This window comes from Protopterus annectens, chromosome 4.part0 (genome assembly GCF_019279795.1).
Source record: "Protopterus annectens isolate FY-2018-M chromosome 4.part0, PAN1.0, whole genome shotgun sequence".
Classification (NCBI taxonomy): Eukaryota; Metazoa; Chordata; order Ceratodontiformes; family Protopteridae; genus Protopterus; species Protopterus annectens.
Window position 1 is genome coordinate 13,558,773 of NC_056733.1, and position 21,736 is coordinate 13,580,508.

The window sequence follows — 21,736 nt, forward strand, 5'->3', positions numbered from 1 at the left end:
CCACTGCACCATCAAATCTGCAAGGAATTAAACATTCAGAAACCTGAAGTCTGAAATTCAAATACCGGTCAATTTTACTGCGGACAGAACAAAAACAATTTTCAGCAGAGACGCAGGAATTAATACTGCAGACACGTCTTTGTAAAATGGCAGGGCACCAGAGGAAATCCACACAAACACAGGGAGGAGATGCAGACTCCACACAGAAGCCACCCCAACCAAGAATCAAACCAGAAAACCTATAGCTGTGAGGCAACAATACTACCACTGCACCATCAAATCTGCGTGGAATTAAACATTCTGAAACCTGAAGTCTGAAATTCAAATGCCTGTCAATTTTATTTAACATTTGTTAATCAGGGCAGTCTGACTTGGAACAAAAAAACAATTTTCAGCAGAGGCCCAGGAAGAAATAATGCAGACATGTCTTTGTAACATGGGAGGACACAAAAGCAAACCCACACAAACACAGGGAGAAGATACGGACCCCACAAAGAAGGAACCCCAGCCAAGAATCAAACCTGAGAACCTGCAGCTGTGAGGCAACAATGCTACTACTACACCATCAAATATCAAGCATTGCAACATTTACAAACCACAGATATTATGAGGAACAGCTCAGATCAAATATGAGGCAAAAATCTGCAATTTTTTTACAAATGGTGGTGGGTAGGGAACTCAAGTCTTTAACACCTGCATACAGGGTACAGGGTTCAAGCCTGAGGTATTCCCTACCACATCACCATGAGCACCTGGGGCATTTACACACACACACACACACACACACACACACACACACACACACACACACACACACACACACACACACACACAACTCCAGTTACAAGCACCAGCAAACACACACACAACTCCAGTTACAAGCACCAGCAAACACATACACAACTCCAGTTACAAGCACCAGCAAACACATACACAACTCCAGTTACAAGCACCAGCAAACACATACACAACTCCAGTTACAAGCACCAACACAAAGTAAAATGCACCATACACTTACCTGTCTGTTCTCCATACCATATCCTGCCCGCGCAATACTCACAAAGACCCGCGAGATCCCAGTAAAGCTCCTTCCCGACGAGATCCCAAGCTCCCTCCCGAGAGTGTTCTGGCTGTTGCTGCTGCAGTCCGGATGCGATGTATCCTCTCAGCGTGTCTGTGCACTTTAAAAGTGCACAGACGTCTCCTTGCATCCCTCTATGGGTCCTGCCGGACTGCCTTGAGCATGCGCATAGACTCTGTCGGACTGCCTTGAGCATGCGCATAGACCGACGGTAGTCGGGACTACTGCGCATGTGCGAAGTCCGCAAAAATTTAAAAAAATAATTTTTTTTTGTTTTCTTTTTTTTTTTTTTTTGTTTTCTTTTTTAATTTGAGGGGGCTGCAGTCCGGCAGCCCGATGCCACGAGCCACCCCTGGTGCTTCTAGATATAAGGCGTATGATCTGGTGCCTTCTTGCTTGTTGATGTACCAAACTACTGGCATGTTGTCTGTTTGAACAGCAACTGTCCCTGCAGGGAGAGCATTCTGGAGGGCTTGCAATGCTAAGTGCACTGCTCTCTTCTCTAGATCATTTATATGGAATCTGGCCTCTTTGGGGGACCAAGTGCCTTGAACTATTTTCCGCAGAATGTGCCCCACCCCCACCCCAACTGGGTAGCGTCCATGAGCACTATGGTCTTGGGCTGAGGGAGAATGAATGGACAGACTTGTAGAACCTGACCTGAGTGAATCCACCAAGTGAGATCTCTCTTGGCATGCCTGAGTGAGTATTATTTGTGCTGACATGTGTTGGTAAAGAATCAACCATTGTATGGCTAACATCCATTGAAGAATTCTCATATGAAATCTGGCTACACTAAAGTCGCTGCCGCTGACAGTGATCCTAGAGCATGAAGAACCAAGCAAGATGAAATGGTACTGCCAATTATTTTTCTGACATGTAATCTGATAGTATGTACTCTTGAGAGAGAAAGAAAGACCATCTCTGTCTTGGAAAAGTACAGTTATGTACACTTACCATAAATGTAGATGTTCGAGTGTATTCACTGTTGCAGTCATCACATTTCGGTTATCTGCTTGAAGTAGCCCTCAGTCGGCCTGACGTCAGGTAGTCAGGGGTATAAAACATGCAGCCGACGCCATTACATCAGTTTTTCTTGCCCCAGATGTCAGGTGCCCCCATAATGGGAAACAAAAAAAATAAAAAAGGATATATATATATATATATATATATATATATATATATATATATATATATATATATATATATGTTGCGTCTTTCGGCTTTTCCTGGTTAGGGGTCGCCACAGCAGAACTCCGGTCCGCTAATGATTGGCAGTAGATTTTTACATACCAAGTTGCCGGCCCTGACGCACAACCTTCAACGAAGGTACGCCCATTCACGTATGTCTCCACACAGAAGACGCTCTTAGCTGAGAATCGAACAGGACAACGTCTTACTGTGAGGCGACAACGCTAGCGCAGCACCACCATATAATATATATATATATATATATATATATATATATATATATATATATATATATATATATATATATATATCTATATATACATATCTATATATATATATTTTTTTTTTCCCAAGGTTATACCTCCAACAAAAAAGCAAATACACCAAAAAGCTTTTAAGCATAGTAAAGGATAATAGAGGTATAGCCAAAAGAAGCCAGGGGGCTAGAGGGAGGATAAAGTACAGTTGTGTACACTTACCATAAATGTAGATGTTAGAGTGTATTCATTGTTGCAGTCATTACATTTGGGTAATCTGCTGGCAGGTTGCCCTCAGTCGGCCTGAATTCCAAAGTCTTGGGTCCTGCGTCGGTTGCAGTCTTCTCTTCCATGACGTCAGGTTGTCAGGGGTATAAAACATGCAGCCAATGCCATTTTCTTTAGTTTTTCTTGCCCCCGATGTCAGGTGCCCCCAAAAAGGTAGCAATATTATAAATATTTATAACTATATACATGCATCAATATAAACTTTACCTTCATCTACAAGCAAATACACCCCATAGGTTGTAGAAGATAGAGAAGGAAAGATAAACTGTAGAATGACAGGGGAATGGCGGGAGGGTAACCTGGACTGCAACAGTGAATACACTCGAACATCTACATTTATGGTAAGTGTACACAACTGTACTATGTTCTTCGTGTTTCACTGTTGCAGTCATTAAATTTGGGTAGAATCCCAAAGCTATGGTTGGGAGGCTGGAGCTAAACAGCATTAGGTGAGGCTATAAGGCCCTGCAGCACTGCAGTGGCAAAGCCTGCCCTGGACTTAAGAGTAGAGAGGCAAATGGTAATGCTTTGTAAAGGTGTGAACAGAACTCCAAGTAGCAGCCTCTAGAATGTCCTTGGTTGGTACTCCTCTGAGAAAGGCTGCTGAAGTAGCTGCAGCCCTGGTGGAGTGAGACCTTATGCCCTTGGGAACAGGTTTGCCATGGTGTAAGTAGCAGAAACGGATGCAATGGCTTATCCACTTTGAAATTGTCTGCTTTGAAATGACCTTTCCTTCTGATCCTGCAGCATATGACACTAGTAATTGCTCAGTTTTTCTTAGAGCTTTAGTCCTGCTCAAGTAGAATCTTAGCTGTCTGTGTACGTCCAAAGAATGCAGGATTCTCTCCCCTTTGTTCTACGAATTTGGATAAAAAGTTGGCAGATGAATTGTTTGGTTAAGAGCCACACTGGAAATGACCTTAGGCATAAAAGTAGGATTTGTCCTCAGAGACACCCTGCCTGGGTAAAATAGGATATAAGGCTCTACAGTCATGAGGGCCTGTTAGCTCTGAAACTCTTCTTGCTGAAGTAATTGCTAGTAGCAGAGCTGCCTTCCATGATACGAACTTTACAACAGCAGTAGCAGCTGGTTCAAATGGAGGCAGGCTGAGCTTTTCCAACACATAACTGAGGTCCATTGCAGGTAATGGTGATCTTCTAGGAGACCTTAAATTTTTGGTTCCTCTAAGATACTGCTTTAGTAAAGGATGAGAAAAGATTGGTGGCTCTGTATTGTAATGAGCCAAAATGGCAGAGGCATGGATTTTGATCGATGAGAAAGATAGGCCTTTGTCAAGCATCTCAGTTAAGTATTGCAATATCTGAGGAATATGCGGTCCTGCTGTATCAGTTCCTTGTGCTGGATTCCAAGCACAGAATCTCTTCCATTTGTCAACATAAGAGTTTCTAGTACTAGGCCTTCTGGCTTCCAAAATGACATCCATCACAGCTTTACTGAGAGGTGTCATTTGTATGATTACAAGATTAGCCATGCTGTCAGGTTCAGAGTCTGTAGCTGATTGTGGAGGATCTGATTGTTTTGCTGGGACAGTAGTTGTGGCTTTTGAGGCAAGGTCCAAGCTGGGTATTGAGACAAGTTCCTTAGGACTGGGTACCAGTATTGGCGGGGCCAGTCCAGGGCAATTAATATAATCCTTGGTTTCTCTTGTCTGACTTTTAGTAAGACCTTGGGTAGAAGCGGCAGAGGAGGAAAGGCGTAAACTGATGGGTTTTGCCAACTGAAGAATAGAGCGTCCACTTTCCATGCTCATCTGTGATAAGTCCTTGTGCAGAATCTTTTCAGTTGATCATTTTGAGGAGAGGCAAATAGATCTATGTCTGGGCTCCCCCATTTCTCTGCTATTATGCTGAAGACTTATGGATTTAGTTTCCACTCATGAAGATCCATAAGGTTTCTGCTTAAATCGTCTGCCAGAGTGTTTTGTTTTCCTGGCAGGAAATGAGCTTGAAGATTTATTTGGTAGGTCAAAGCTGCGTCCCATAGTGCCATGGCTAGTCTGCAAAGGGGGTATGAGTGTGTGTCCCCCTGCTTGTTTATATACCACATGACTGTGGTGTTGTCAGTCTTTATCAGTAGTTGTCCTGGATGAAATAAGTCGTTGAAGGCTGTGAGAGAATTTTGAACAGCTAGCATCTCTTTCTGGTTGATATGTAGATGCATTTGATTTGGTGCCCATATGCCCTGAATGCATCTTCCTGCCATGTGGGCCCCTCAGGCATAATCTGATGCGTCTGTTGTTAAGGTTTGGCTGGTAGGGGGTAGAGTGAAGGGCTGTCCCATGTTTTGGTGACAGGCCTTTGCCCACCATAGAAACTCCTGTTGCAGGCAGGGAATGAGAGGAATCATTGAATGTTGACTCCATAAACTTTTTCGGTACCATTGAAGTTTCCTCATATGCAGTCTTGCATATGGAATTAGTAGAATGCAGGATGCCATGAAGCCCAGAGCCTGCAGAATTTTGTACCCTAGGCATGTTAGAAGCCTTTTTACAAATGCCAGGTGTCGTAGAAGAGTGTACTTGCTCTCTGCCTGAATGAGAGAGTCGTCCAAGTAAGGATATATTTGAATACTTCTTTGTCTGCAAAATGCAATTACTGGCAACAGGCACTTTGTAAAGACCCTGGGTGCAGTAGATAAGCCAAAGGGCAGTGCAGAGAATTGGTAATGCAAATGCATTAAGCCGGCTTTGAATCTGAGGTATCTTCTGCACGACTGTCTTATTGGGACATGCAGGTATGCCTCTTTTAGGTCTAAAGTCACCAGCCAAGCATTCTTGCCCAGCATGGGCAGAAGCTGTTGCAAAGTGAGCATTTTGAATTTTGGAATGTCCAGATATGTGTTCAAAATCGGTAAGTCCATTACTGGCCACCAGGCCTTGTCCTTTCTGGGTACCAAGAACAGTCTCAAGTAAAAACCTTGTCCTTTTTTCCTGTTCTGGTACTGTCTGAATGTCCCCCATATCCAAGAGGGACATAACCTGTTTCCGTGCCTCTGCCCATTGTTTTTTTGGCAGATCTGGCCAACCATCTGCCATTGGTAGAGTGTGGAAATGGAATCTATATCCCTGTGATACGATGTTTAGTATCCACTTGCCCTGGGTTATTAACTGCCAATTTTGAGCAAAAGTGCTAATTTTTCCCCTATGGGTGCTGCCAAAAGATATGTGCTTGGTGTAGGCAGAGGGAAGTCATTGGGATTGCTTTCTGTAGGTTTGCGCTTTATCTCCTCCAGATTTGGAGGTGGATGTGCCCCATTGCTTTGACCTGTATGAGTCTTGAGCCTGGTACCTGGAACCCTTAGGGCATCTGGATTTGCCCCTTTGAGCTCTGTCTGACACTGGAAAGGACCAATTTTTTGTAGGCCAGTGTCTAGTGAATATAGGTGGCTGCACCTGTAAGAAATCTTTAACAGTTTGCATAGACTTAGCTTTGTCTTCCATTTTCTTTAAAAGGTACAGTTTTGTACCTACCATAAATGTAGATGTCCGATAGACATGCAACTGCAGTCATAACATGTGGGTTGTTCTGCCTCAGGCAGCCCTCGGTCGGCCGGATTCCAAAGTCTGGGTCCGACGTCGGCTGATGTCGCATTTCTCTCCGACGTCAGAGCGGCTGGAGTACATAAGCATCAGCCGACGCCATTTTCTTCAGTGTTTCTTGCCCCAGATGCCAGGTGCCCTCCAAGGAAGGCTGTAATCAGATTGGAAGACAAAAACAGGATTCCAAACAAATACATGAGCAATAAAACAAATACACCATAACAGATATCCCCAGCTAAGAGTAAGGGGGATAGGAGTGGACCCTAGGCATAGAGGGGTATGGAGGGAGGATGACTGCAGTTGCATGTCTATCGGACATCTACATTTATGGTAGGTACAAAACTGTACTATGTCCTTCAAGAATGCAACTGCAGTCATAACATGTGGGTAGAATACCATAGCTTAGCTGGGGGAGGAGGTATGCTCTAGGAAAGAGATGGAGTGGCAATCAAACCCTACAGGACTGCCGAAGCAAAGCCTGCTCTGGATCTAGAATATAGAGGGAGATTGTAGTGTTTGGAGAATGTATGCACGGAGCTCCATGTAGCAGCTTCTAGAATGTCCTTTGTAGGCACCCCTCTTAAAAATGCTGTAGAGGTGGCTGTAGCTCTGGTGGAATGTGGTCTGACATAGGCTGGAACAGTCTTCCCATGAAAGGAATAACAGAATCTGATGCAATGTCCAATCCATTTAGAAATAGTCTGTTTTGAAATTGCTTTTCCTTGGACTGCAGGCGTAAGCTACAAAAAGCTGTTCAGACTTCCTACTGGCCTTGGTTCTGTCCAGGTAGTATCGAAGTTGTCAATGAATGTCCAAAGTATGCAAAAGTCTTTCCCCCTTATTCTCAGGATTGGGGAAGAAAGCAGGCAGATGAATGGCTTGATTTAGAGAAACCCTAGATACCACCTTTGGCATAAAAGTAGGGTTGGTCCTTAATGAAACCCTGTCTCTGTGGAAAATAATAAACGGTGGTAGTGCCATTAGGGCCTGTAGCTCCGAAACCCTTCTTGCTGAGGTAATTGCCAACAGGAAAGCTGTTTTCCACGAGAGAAATTGCAAGTCAACTAAAGCTGCTGGCTCAAAAGGAGGTAGAGTCAGTTTTTCTAAGACAAAATTGAGGTCCCAGGCTGGCACTGGGGCCTTTCTTGGTGGCCTAATGTTCTTGATTCCCCTGAGGAATTGTCTTAGTAAGGGGTGAGAGAAAACAGGAGGATCAGTGTTGTATCTAGCTGAAATAGCAGATGCATGTATCTTTATTGAAGAATATGAGAGGCCGCTCTGTAACATATCTGCCAAATATTCCAAGATGAGTGGGATGTTCAGTAATGATGCATCATGTCCCTTGCTGGTATTCCAATTGCTGAATCTTTTCCACTTTGCTAAGTAAACCTTTCTGGTGGATGGTCTTCGAGCCTCTGTTAGGATCCGCTGAACTTCCTTGGAGAGAGATAAGCTGAAGTTATTTATGGGATCTCCCAGGCTGTTAGCTGCAGTGTCTGAAGGTTTGGATGCAGTGTTTCGAAATTGTGTTGAGTCAAAAGTAGAGGCCACTGAGGGAGGGCCCACCACCTGGTGTGACATATGCTCCGTAGTAGTGGGTACCAGTGTTGTCTTGGCCAATCCGGAGCTATTATGATTCCCTTGGGCTTCTCTGCTTTGATCTTTAGTAATACTGAGGTCATCAGTGGCAGAGGTGGGAATGCATAGATTGCTAGGGAGTTCCAGTTGAATGAAAGGGCATCTGTTTTCCAAGCCTTTGGATGGTATGACCTTGTGCAAAATTTTGGTAGAAGATGACTGAGGTGAGAGGCAAATAGGTCCACTTCTGGCTTGCCCCATGTCAGTGAGTTGTCTGAAAGCCTTCGGATGTAACCTCCACTCGTGTGGATCTGTGAAATTCCTGCTTAGGCTGTCCGCCAACACATTGTCTTTTCCTGGAACAAGCTGGGATTGTAACTGGATGTTTAGGCTCAGAGACTTCTCCCAAAGCTGCATTGTCAGTCTGCAAAGGGGGTAAGAGTGGGTGCCCCCCTGCTTGTTTATGTACCACATCACAGTGGTGTTGTCTGTCCGTATCATTAAATGGCCTTGCTGGAGTTGGTGTTGAAAAGCCTCGATAGCATGCATTACTGCCAGCATTTCCTTTTGGTTTATATGCAGATGTGTTTCCTTTGGAGACCATTGTCCTTGTATACACCTGCCTTCCATGTGCGCCCCCCATCCAAGGTCTGAGGTGTCTGTAGTCATGGTCTGTGTTATCTGTGGTTTTTTGAATGACATACCTGTGTTTTCCTGGCTCACCGAGGCCCACCATAGGAATTCCTTTTGCAGGCATGGAATGAGTGGTATGATTGTCTCCAAGTTGTTGCTGGGTTGAGACCAAATGCTTTTTAGGTACCATTGAAGCTTTCTCATGTGTAGTTTTGCTAATGGAACCAGTAGAATGCAGGATGCCATGTAACCCAGGGCCTGTAGGAATCTCCTTGCAGTCATCTGGGTGAGTTTTGCTAAACCTTTGAAGTACTGAGTTAACTTCTCTTGCTTGTCTTCTGTCAGGTAAGCCATCTGAGAGGCTGTGTCTAGTTTGGCTCCTAAGAAGATTATTTGCTGGGATGGCTGCAGTCTTGACTTTTGGAAGTTGACTATGTATCCCAGAGCTTGAAGTAATCGTATGACATAATCCAGGTTTTTTGTCAACATCAATTTGTCGTCCAGGTACGGGTGAATTTGTATACCCTGGAGCCTGCAATGAGCAATTACTGAAGCCAGGCATTTTGTAAATACTCTGGGCGCAGTAGATAAGCCAAATGGCAATGCTGAGAATTGATAGTGCTCTGGCCCTGCAAGAAATCTGAGGTATCTTCTGCAGCTGTGTCTGATAGGGACATGCAGGTATGCCTCCTTGAGGTCCAGAGTAATCAGCCACGACTCCTTGCCCAGCATGGGAAGGAGTTGCTGTAGAGTCAGCATTTTGAACTTTGGTACTATGAGAAAGGTGTTTAATGCGGACAAGTCCAGTATTGGTCTCCATTGAGATTCTTTTCTTGGAACAAGGAACAGTCTTGAGTAAAACCCCTGTTCTTGTTCTTGTTGTGGAACTCTTTCTATTGCTTTCATTCGAGTCAGCAGAGTGATTTGCTTGATAGCCTCTGCCCTTTGATGTTGTGGTAGACTTGGCATGCCTTGTTTTCTTGGTAAGGTATGAAAATGAAACCTGTACCCTCGGTCTATAATGTCCAAAATCCATTTGTCCTTTGTCAGTCTGTGCCAGTTTTCTGCAAACAGAGATAATTTGCCGGCCAAGGGAGCTTCTAGTTGTTCCCTGGTAGGCGGTAGTAGAGGAAAGTCATTGAGTTTGTGGTTGTTGGGCAGGTGAAACCCCTGGCCACTTCTTTGGTTTCCTGGCTGCCATTGGCGCCCCTGTAAGGGCCTCTGTATTGGCCTCTTCCTCGCCACGCCTGTTCTTACCCCTTTGAAATTTTTCTGGATTAGGAAAGGACCAGTTTTTGAAGGCCAATTCCTACTGAATCTGGGGGTTGAACCTGAGGAAATCTTTCACAGTCTGAACTGATTTTGCTTTTTCTTCGATGGTCTTTAACACATCCTTAGCATTTGCACCAAAAAGCTTGTTCTTTTCCAAAGGTGCATCCAGAAGTTTTGCTTTTACATGATCTGGTAGAGGTTGATCTTTTAACCAAGCATGTCACGCATCACTGCCCCTGTCATAGCTGCCCTACATGAAGCTTCCAGTGCATCATATCCACACTGCAGGAAGTGATTGCTTACTTGCTGAGTGTTATGTACAGCTTCCTGCAAAGTCTTCCTGTCTAAAGGATCAGGACAAGCTAATGTTTTTTGTAAATCTTCTAAGAGATAATCCTGATATTGGAACATATGAAAAAGGCAATTAAAAGCTCTCATAGATAAGGTAGTGGATGTGTAAACCTTTACCCCATCTCTAATGACCTTGCTTCCCTGTTGGAGGGCAAAGGATTTTTTGAGGTGGAGGCTGAAACTCCTTTAGGCCCCTGTGAAATAGTTTCCAAATCAGCAGTATGGGCCCTGAATAAATGGGAATGAGTTTCTGGGACCCTGTAATACCTGTCTGGCTTGGCTGGAGCAGGAGGAAGAGAATCAGGGTAGCACTAGAATCGAATACAAATCATCCAGAACATCAAGTACAGGAGGAATAGCTAAGGGCCTGTGCTGAGGCTTCTTAAGGAAAGTCCTAAGCTTTCCTAGAATCAGAATATTCCTGACCCTGCCACTTGAAATGTTCCCTCATGGTGTGCAGAACTTCCCCAAAAGAAATATCCTCAGGAGGGGAGGCCGAAGGTATGGAATCTTCTGCATCCGAGTCCTCAAAGGTCTGGAAGAGCTCTTCCTGGCTATCAGAGTGGACAGAGCCCTCAGAATCTTCATCTGAAGGAGAAGGGTCAGAGGGTTCAACCCGGGGCCTTTTATCAGGAGGAGGCTGGGATGCTCTCTCAGGATGGGCCTGTGAACCTCTGATCATGGAAATTAAATCAGCAGCCATGGACATAATTTGTGTCTCCGGAGTCGGCTGAGGTAAGGATTTGGAAGCAATATGCTTAGTTTTGCTGGCTGCCTTAGCCCTAGTGTAGGCCTTAATAGACATGGCCATAGGAGGCCTGGCAGCTCCACGTGCAGGAGTGACCTTGTCTACAGCAATGGTCTCGGGCATTTCCTCGGTTTCGGTATCCGGAGGAAAGTCTATAACTGGCGTCGGTGTAATATCTGGAATCGGAGTCGTCGGTAATGCGGTGTCTTCGGTTTGGAGCGGTGGAGACACAGTCTCAGAGGGAACCGGAGCACTCGCGCTAGGTTTTGGCGTGGAGTCGGTGGTAGACGCAAGCAGAGGATGTCGGTCCCGGTCTTTTCGCTTTTTGGGAGTTTGCGATGTCGGAAGATCCGACGGCATGGTGTAAGCAAATTTATCGCCGAAAAAATCTTCAGCGAACTCCGCCCGGCGCCTGAGAGTGCGCTTGTTGAAGCGAGCGCAGGCTACACAGGCCAAGACGTCGTGGTCTGGGCCCAGGCAAGGGAGGCAGTAAGAGTGGAAATCCTTATGAGGTATTTGTTTACCACAAAAAAGACAATTGTTAACTTTTCAGTAATTTCTGACATCGGCTGAGGCAAGAAAAGGTCCCCAACGGCGTACTTAGCTTTTTTGATGACTTCGGTATCGTAGAATACAGGAGCTGACCGACCGGCACTTGCGAACTGCTTCTGCTTCGGGCACCGCGCGGCAAGAAAGACTGAAGAAAATGGCGTCGGCTGATGCTTATGTACTCCAGCCGCTCTGACGTCGGAGAGAAATGCGACATCAGCCGACGTCGGACCCAGACTTTGGAAACCGGCCGACCGAGGGCTGCCTGAGGCAGGACAACCCACATGTTATGACTGCAGTTGCATTCCTGAAGGACATCCTCTTCTGCCTTAATACCAAACAGAGAATCATGCTGTAAAGGTGCATCTAGTTTGTTTGTGTCTTTCAGCTTTTCCCAGTTAGGGGTCGCCACAGCGGAACTCCGATCCGCTAATGATTGGTAGTGGATTTTTACGTACCGGGTTACCAGCCCTGATGCACAACCTTCAATGAAGGCACACCCCATTCTCGTATGCCTCCACAAAGAAGACGCTCTAGCTGAGAATTGAACGGGACAACGTCTTGCTATGAGGCGACAACGCTACCGCAGCACCACCACCTCAGTCTTTAGCTTTAACATGGTCAGGCAAATTTTGTTCCTTTAACCAGGCATGCCTCCTAATCACAGATCCAGTAAATGCGGCCCTGCAGGAGGCCTCTAAAGAATCAAAACCACATTGCAAAGTATGCTTTCCAACTTGTTCAGCTGCATACAATAATTCCCGTAATTCCTTATTTTCTGCACATTCTGAAATCAACATCATTTTCTGTTTCAGCAATCCCATAACATGTTGTTGGTACTTAATCATATGAAATTGACAGTTTAAGGCCCTGATTGCCAAGTTTGCAAATCTATAAACCTTTTTCCCCATCTGTCCAGTGCCCTTGAATCTCTGTCGGAGGGGGTAGGGTTTTTTGCTGTTGAGGCCTTAACTCCCTTTGGACCCTGTGAAATACTATAAGGATCAGCAGCAGGGTTTCTAGATAAAAAATTATGGGAGTCAGGGACCCTGTAATACCTGTCAGGCTTACTGGGAGCCAGAGGTAAGGAGTCAGGGGTCAGGCTTGACTCCGAAAACACATAATCCACAATGTCTAAAACAGGGGGAATGGCTAAAGGCTTGTGCTGAGGGAGAAGAAGGAAATCCATGAGCCTCTTTTTTGATACTGAGAAGTCTTGACTCTCCCAGTGAAAATGCTCCCTCAAAGTATGCAAGGTTTCTCCAAATGAATAATCCTCAGGTGGAGATGCAGATGGAATAGACTCCTCAGCATCAGAATCCTCATAGGGAGGTAAAGATAATTCCTGATCAGAAGAGGAATCAGAAGAAATAGAAACCTGATCTGAAGACTCAGTCAGTGTCTTGCCTAGGCCTCTTATCTGGAGGGGGATGGGTACTCCTGATCAAGGTAATAAGGTCTTCAGCCATTTTGATCATCTGTTTTTTTAGGCATAGAGGCCTGTGCACGTGGCTCAGGCGTCGTTTTTTTAGTTTTAAAAGATGTCTTTGCCTTTGGTTTTGCAGCTTTCGTCAGTTTGATATATAAATGTTGAGGTCTGAATACACCCTCAGAGGCCTGTGCCTGCTCAGTGGCTCCGGACCCATCAGAGGGAGATGCATCCGTCGGTCCAATACCTTGAGTATCTTGTGGCATGCCGGACTCCACATTGGTGTCGGTAGAGGCCTGCGGCTCGAAGGTAGCGGGTATCAGGGGTTGCGAAAGCGTCTCACTGAGTACCGGCGAACCGGCGACTGGCTTAGGAAAAGCTTCATCATCGGTTTTGGATCTCGACTGCCTTTCTCTGTCCTTTTCTTTGCGTTTTTTTATGTACTCCAGTAGTTGGATTGCTATCCAACAACATTTCTGGGTAGTTAAATCTGTTTCCAAAATACTTGGATACAAAAATATACCGACGCTTAATAGTGCGTTGGTTAAATCTAGCACAAAACCGACAGCCAGGCATGTTGTGATCAAGGCCTAGGCAAGGAATACAGTATAAATGGAAATCCTTATGAGGTATTTGCTTCCCACAAGTAATACAATTATTAACTTTTTCTGACATCGGTAAAAAGCAAGAAAAAGTTTCAACGGGTACTTAGCTTTAGTGAAGACTTCGGTTCTGAAACTCAGACTCGAATATTTCAGTAGTCGGCCAACCGGCACTTGCAAAATGCTTCTGCTTCGGGCACCGTGCGGCAAGAAAGACTAAAGAAAATGTCGTCGGCTGCATGTTTTATACCCCTGACGACCTAATGTCAAGGAAGAGAAGACAGCAACTGACGCAGGACCAAAGACTTTGGAATTCAGGCCGACTGAGGGCAACCTGCCATCAGATTACCCAAATGTAATGACTGCAACAGTGAAACACGAAGAACATCCAGGACTGCAACAGTGAATACACTTTAACATCTACATTTATGGTAAGTGTACACGACTGTACTATGTTCTTCGTGTTTCACTGTTGCAGTCATCACATTTGGGTAGATTCCCAAAGCTAAGGATGGGAGGAAGAATTTAGATAGCATTAATACCAGCTATAAGGCCCTACAAGACCGCAGTGGCAAAGCCAGCTCTGGATTTAGAGAAAATTGGCAAATGGTAATGCTTGGTGAAAGTATGTACTGAACTCCAGGTAGCAGCTTCTAGGATTTCCCTGGTAGGGACACCTCTGAGAAAGGCTGTAGACATAGATGCAGCCCTGGTAGGATGGGGTCCGATCCCCTGTGGGATAGGTTTTCCATGGTGCTTATAGCAGAAAAGAATGCAATGGCCTATCCACTTAGAAATGGTTTGCTTTGAAATAGCCTTCCCCTCTGTCCCTGCAGCAAATGCCACCAGCAGTTGTTCAGATTTCCTTTGAGGTTTAGTCCTGTCCAAGTAAAATCTAAGTTGTCTGTGCACATCTAACTACTGCAGTATCCATTCCCCTTTGTTCTGTGGATTAGGAAATAAGGTTGGCAAATGAATGGACTGATTAACAGCCACACTGGATACCACCTTGGGCATGAAGGAGGGATTGGTTCTGAAGGACATCCTGTCCGCATGAAAGATGATGAAAGGCTCCACTGCCATAAGGGCCTGCAATTCAGATACCCTTCTTGCTGAAGTGATTGCTAAAAGGAAGGCTGTTTTCCAAAAAAGGTATTTTAAATCTGCACTAGCAGCTGGCTCGAAAGGAGGAAGAGTGAGTTTCTCCAATACAAAGTTAAGGACCCAGGCTGGAGTTGGGGCTCTCCTGGGTGGTCTTAAATTTTTGGCCCCTCTGAGGAACTGCTTCAGCAGTGGATGAGAGAAGAGGGGAGGCTCTGTGTTATAATGAGCTGAAATGGCTGAAGCGTAAACTAAGAAAGGCCCTTGTGAAGCATCTCAGTTAAGTATTGAAGAATCTGAGGTAAGCTGGGCGCTGCTGTGCTCAACCTTTGAGATTGGTTCCAGGCACAGAATCTTGCATATGATTTTCTAGTACTAGCCTATTTGCCTCTAAAATGATATCCATCACTTGTTTACTGAGGGATGGTAAAGGAGAGGTTAGGTACTTAGCCAGGCTGCTAGGTTCAGGGTTTGAAGCGGAGGGTGCAGAATCTGGTTCTACTGCTGAGACAACAGAGTAGGGGTCTGAGGCAGGTGCCATGGAGCCAACAGTGACACACTGCACAAGAGGGGATACCACTGTTGGCATGGCCAGTCTGGTGCAATCAATATCGTCCTTGGTATGCCCTGCTTGATCTTCAGAAGTACTTTGGAGAGGAGAGGCAGAGGAGGAAAGACATAAACTGATAGGTTTTTCCAGCTGAAGGACAGAGCATCCACTTTCCAAGCTTGTTTGTGGGGAGTCCTTGTGCAGAATTTGCCCAATTGGTAGTTCTGGGGGGAGGCAAACAGGTCTATATCTAGGCTCCCCAATTTGTTTGTCAACATGTTGAAAGTTTTTGGTTCCAGTTTCCACTCGTGTGGGTCCACGAGGTTTCTGCTTAGTCCGTCTGCCAGTGTATTTAGTTTTCCTGGCAGGAACTGAGCTTGTAGATGTACTTGGTAGCTCACGGCTGTGTTCCACAGAGCCATGGCTAGTCTACAGAGGGGGTAAGAATTGGTAACCCCTGCTTGTTTATGTACCACATCACAGTGGTGTTGCCCGTATTTACTGTTAATTGTCCTGTAAGAATGTGGTCCTTGAAGGCTGTCAGAGCATTCTGTACAGCTAATATTTCTTTTTGATTGATATGCAGGTGCATTTGACTTGGGTTCCATTTGCCCTGAATGCACTTCCCTGCCAGGTGAGCTCCCCATGCATAGTCTGATGCATCTGTTGTTAGGGTTTGGGCGGCAGGGGGTAGTGTGAATGGTAGTCCCTTGTTCTGGTAGCAGGCCTCCGCCCACCAAAGGAACTCTAACCGTAGGCAAGGTATGATAGGAATCATTGCTTCTAGATCCTGAGAATGTTGGCATCATAGGCTTTTTAGACACCATTGTAGTTTCCTCATATGCAGTCTTGCATATGGAATTAGAAGAATGCAGGAGGCCATGAACCCCAAGGCTTGCAGTATTTGTCTTGCAGATAGCAGGGTTTTTGTGGCCACTAGTTTGAAGTAGGTTGTCAAATGAATTTGTTTCTCTGGCGTGAAGAAAGCCACCTGGGAAGTTGTATTCAAGCTTGCTCCCAGGAATATAATTTGTTGATAGGGTACCAGGTGTGATATTTTTTTTCGTTTATGGTGTACCCCAGACAAGTTAGCAGCCTTTGTACAAAAGCCAAATGGTTCAAAAGTATGTCCTGGCTTTCTGCCTGAAAGACAATCGTCCAGGTATGGGTATATTTGAATATTTCTTTGCCTGCAAAATGCAATGTCTGGAGTTAGGCACTTTGTGAATACCCTGGGCGCAGTAGATAAGCCAAAGGGCAGTGCAGAAAACTGACAGTGCATGTAAGCCTGCTTTGAAGTGTAGGTATCTTCTGCAAGATTCCCTGATTGGGATATGCAGGTATGCTTCCTTTAAATCAAGTGTTGCCAACCAGGCATCTTTGCCTAGCATAGAAAGCAACTGGTGAAGAGTTAGCATCTTGAATTTTGGAATCACCAAAAAGTATTTAAAGTAGACATGTCCAGGATAGGACGCCATGAGTTGTCTTTTCTGGGTACCAGGAAAAGTCTTGAGTAGAAACCTTGTCCCTTTTCCTCTTCTGGTACAGTTTGAGTAGCTTTTATGCTTAAGAGAGAGAGTACTTGCTTTTGAGCCTCTGCCCACTGATTTGGGGGTAGATCTGGCCAAGCGTTTGGGGTTGGTAATGTGTGGAAGTGAAATCTGTATCCTTGGGAAACTATATTTAAAACCCATTTGTCCCAGGTAATGATTTCACAGTTTTTTGCATGAAGAGCAATCTTTCCCCCCCAAATGGGCAGTCAGTTGAGAAGTGCTTAGAAGTTTTAAAGTTAAGTCATTGAGACAGTTTACCATAGTGGGGAGTTTTACTACTCCTAGATTTGGAAGTGGGGGGCCCCCCACTGCTTAGTCCTGTGCGTACCCTGGGACTGAAGCCTGGGAGTTCTGCTGGATCTGGGATTGGACTGAGAAGGCCTGGAAAAGGCACGAAAGGACAAATTCTTAGTGGGCCAATGCCTACTAAATCTTGGAGGTTGTACTTGTAGGAAATCTTAAACAGTTTGCATAGATTTAGCTTTTTCCTCCATCTTTTTAAGAACATCTTCTGCCTTGTTGCCAAACAGGCGGTCCTGATTTAATGGAGCATCCAGTAATTTAGCTTTAACATGATCTGGCAAGGATTGCTCCTTAAGCCAAGCATGCCTTCTAAGTACAGACCCAGTGACAGCAGCCCTGCAAGAAGCCTCTAGTGAATCAAAACCACATTGCACAGTTTGTTTTACAGCCTGTTCAGCAGAATGCATTAAATCCTGTAAATCCTTATTTTCAGCGCAATCAGGAATCAACATTTTCTGTTAAGCAATCCAATAATATGTTGCTGATACTTTAACATATGAAACTGGCAGTTTAAAGCCCTAATAGCCAAGTTTGCAGAAGTGTATACTTTCTTACCCCATCTATCCAGCGCCCTGGAGTCACTATCAGAGTGTGCAGGATTTTTGGCAGTAGTAGCTTTAATGCCCTTGGGTCCCTGTGAAATGGTCTCAGGATCCGCAGTAGGATTTTTGAAAAGGAACGTTTGAGAATCAGGAACCCTGTAATAGCTATATGGTTTTCTGGGAGCAGGAGGTAAAGAGTCAGGCGCCAGGCTAGATTCCGAAATGGCATCATCAACAATGTCCAGTACAGGAGGGATAGCTAAAGGCCTGTGCTGGGGAGGGAGTAAGAAATCCCTAAGCCTCTTTTTAGAATCAGAGAAGTCCTGACTTTCCCAATGAAAATGCTCCCTAAGAGCATGCAAGGTTTCACCAAAAGACAAATCCTCTGGGAGGGGGAAGCAGAGGGAATAGAGTCCTCAGCATCAGAATCCTCATAGGTAGATAAAGGTAAATCCTGGGCATCAGAGGAAACAGAAATTTCAGAATCCTGGTCAGAAGTATCATAAGTAAACTCAGTCCTATGTCTCTTAGAGGGGGGGAAGGTTGGCTTCCCCTGATTAAAGTAATAAGGTCTTCAGCCATTCTTATCATTTGTTTTTTAGGCATAGAGGCCTGACCATGCGGTCTGGGCATCGGTTTTCTAGGGATGGTTTGAGTTTTAGGCCTTGAAGAAGAAGATGGCGTCGGTTTGATATGCAAGTCAGTAGGCCTGAATACACCCTCAGAAGCCGGTGTCTGCACAGCGGCTCCAGACCCATCCATGGTACAGACATCCACAGGTTCCACAGTTGAAGCATCTTGCGGCATACCAGACTCCGAATGGGTCTCAGTAGAGGCCTGTGAATCTGAAGTAGCGGGCATCAGTGGCTGCAAAAGCACCTCAATGAGCACCGGCGAACTGGCGACTGGCTTAGGAGAAGCATCATCGGCAGCTTTGGACCTAGGCGGTCTGTCTCTGTCTTTATCTTTGCGTTTTTTCGGAATGTCTGTAGTCGGATGGTTTACCAAAGACATATCTGGATAACTGAACCGAGCACCAAAATATTTAGAAGTGAAAATATACCGACGGATAGTTCGTTGTTTAAAAAAGGCTCAAAACCGACAGCAAGGTACGTCGTGGTCAGGGCCTAGGCAAGGAATACAGTACGAATGAAAATCTTTATGAGGTATTTGCTTTCCACAAAAAATGCAATTATTTACTTTTACTGACATCGGTTTAGAGCAAGAAAAAGTTTCCCCAATGGGGTAATTAGCTTCAGTTGAAGACTTTGGTTCTGAAACTCTAAAACGAAAATTTCAGGAGTTGGCCGACCAGCACTTGCGAACTGCTTCTGCTTTGGGCACAGCAAGAAAGACTTATGTAATGGCATCGACTGCATGTTTTATACCCCTGACTACCTGACGAAGAGACAGCAACTGAGGCAGGACCCAAGACTTTGCTAATCAGTCCGACTGAGGGCTACTGCAAGCAGATAACCCAAATGTGATGGCTGCAACAGTGAAACACGAAGAACATCTGCTCCCATGAATTCCAAACTTTGAGTTGGTTGAGAAACTTGTCATAATTTAAGGTTATTCCCAGGTGAGAGCAAATCTGGAGTACCCAATTTCTTGTCCTTATTTACAGATGCCTGGTCGGGGTGGTAATGAGCCAGCTGTCTAGATATGGAAACACCTGGAATCTCTACAGTCTACAGTCTTAAGTGAGCTACAAATACTGCCATGCATTTGGTAAACACCCTGGGAGCTGTGGTGAGGCCAAAGGGCAGAGCTCTGACTGGTAGCAACTGGCTCCCAGCCGGAAGTCAATACATTCTGGATTGCTTGCTCATCTTTATATGATAATACGCATCCTGAAGGCCTATCAAGCACATCTAGTCGTCCTTGCCCAGAAAAGGGAGAATGAACTGAACTATGACCATCTGAAACTTTGTGTGTTGAACTGACTTGTTCAAGTTGCTGAGAACCAAAATTAGTCTCCAGTCCCCTGTTTTCTTTGGCACTAAAAAGAATCTTAAGTAAGTTTCAGATCCTATCTTGCCTGACGGGACTTATCAGATGACTCTTTTTTCGAGCAGCTTTTGTATCTGCATTGCTGTTTCTTTCCTTTGACTGGGTGGAACATCGGAAATTTTTCATAACGATCGAGACAGAGGGGAAAAGGGTATTATATAATCTCTGGAAATAATCCTCTGTACCCATGTATCTTTTATGTTTAGCCAGGTTTTCTGGTGCAGGGATAGTCGACCCCTGAGTGCCTTCCACAGGTTAACAATCAGGCCTCCTGGTAGGGTCCATCAGAGAAAGAATCTCTGAACCTCTAGTTTTGCAGGCCTCCTCTGCCATGGGGGAGTCGTTGTCCACTAGAGTTCCCCCCTCTGCCACTGGAGGAACTTTCTCCATATGTATCCTGGAAAGGACCCTGGGACTTCCTGAACCACATCTTCTGACCACCTCGTTGATTCATAGAAAAGGATTTTGAGGGGATTGAAAAATGTATGCTCACTGCAGAGAGGGTCTTTCCATCCTTCTCACAACTGGACAATGTGTCCTTTACTTTGGGGCCAAACAAAGAAGTGCTGTCAAAAGGAGCAATGACGAATAAGGACTTGAAGGGCTCAGCAAAATCACAAATGCATCCAGGCATGCCTCCTAGTGGATATACCTGAACCCGCTGTCCTTGAGGTGCCTTCAAATGCATGTGAAATAAGCCTCATGGATGAATTCGAGACAGACTGGGGGATAGCCAGCTGAGAAGCCACAGAAAACTGGACAGCAGCAGAAACAGTACCTGAAAAGGAAGTTGAAAGTTCTTTGACTAAATCCCTTTGCAGCCTATGAAAATCTGCCAAAACAGTTCATCAACCTAAGGGTAAAGGTCACTGAAGTGTAGACACTTCCCAAAACTGCCTATCACCCTAGACTCCCTGTTAGCAGGATGAAGAGAGAAATTTTGTTCAGCAAAGTTCCATTCTGGTGGTCACCGCCATGACCATGGCATTCATGGGGCATCTCTTTAGCCCAAAATTCTTTTCCCGCTGGTGGAGCTAGAATTCCACCTGGCATTTTGGGTATTGGCATAACTGGGTCGGGCTCCTTCCCTGCCTGCCAACCAAATCAATGAGCTCGTCTGTGAGCAGAGTAACCTATGAAGCAGATGGGCCAGCTCCAAAGCACTCCTGAAATACAGGCTCCTCAGGTGAAGGGTTGCTGAGGGATCAACCCCTCTCTGTTTCAGGAACTCAAGGATGTCTCCAACTGAGACACCTTCTGGTGGTGATTGTGGGGACCCTTTTCCCTCATTGAAGTCTGTATCCTAAGTGACTGACCCTTTGCCCTCACTGAAGTCTGTATCCTCAGTGACTGACCCTTTGCCCTCACTGAAGTCTGTATCCTCAGTGACCGACTCTTGTGGGGACTCCAAGTGCCTCCTCTTGCACTTTCTAGGGATTTCCTCAGTGGGATGACATGGGAAAGTGTCAGAAGAGATTATGAACCCTGGCTAGGTAGATGGGAGGTCTTGAGCTGGCTATCCCAGTGCAGTCAAATGATGAGGTTCCAAAGTACAGCGCCATTTGGGTGTTGGACTGAAGATCTGAGGGGGTTGGGGCCATCAATCCTGTCAAAACAGAAAACACCCTCTTCACAACCTTGAAGGCTGACCACACTGGGGAAAGAGAAGACCTTATCACCAAGGCAGCAGGCTTCTGGACCACAGCCTCCTCCCACCCTGAAAGCAAATCTTCCCAAAGAGGAAGTCAGCACTGAGCTATCCAATGCCGAAGCACCAAGGCACAGAAATAGCTCTGAAACTTTCGGAGTCAATCCCAATGCCTCGGACCCGACAAGGAAGCTTTAGCTCAGAGAGTCCTTAAGATCCGAAGATGTCAGAGCCGGGGCACTCAAAGTTAGCTTTGGATATGAGGATAAGGCTATCTTTGGATCCAAGCCTGACGGACCCAATAGACTCAAATCTAGGGACTCTGAAGCAACCAAAGGAATCCGAGGAGGAGTCTGATGTGGTGGAGTGGTTGATGGATGGGCCTACTGACCCGAAATGGTAGGAGCCGGTAACACACCCATCTGGACCTGTTCTGAGAGAAACTTCCTCATCATCCAATCCATAACTTCTTCATTCACACTCTTGG

The 21,736-nt window shown here is 45.4% G+C and overlaps 1 protein-coding gene across 1 annotated transcript in view; it reads right to left on the minus strand.

Moving 5' to 3' along the window:
- CCHR4.PART0H17orf75 (chromosome chr4.part0 C17orf75 homolog) overlaps window positions 1–21,736 on the minus strand; it is a 671,853-nt gene that overhangs the window by 323,892 nt on the left and 326,225 nt on the right. The gene's annotated exons all lie outside the window — the stretch shown is intronic.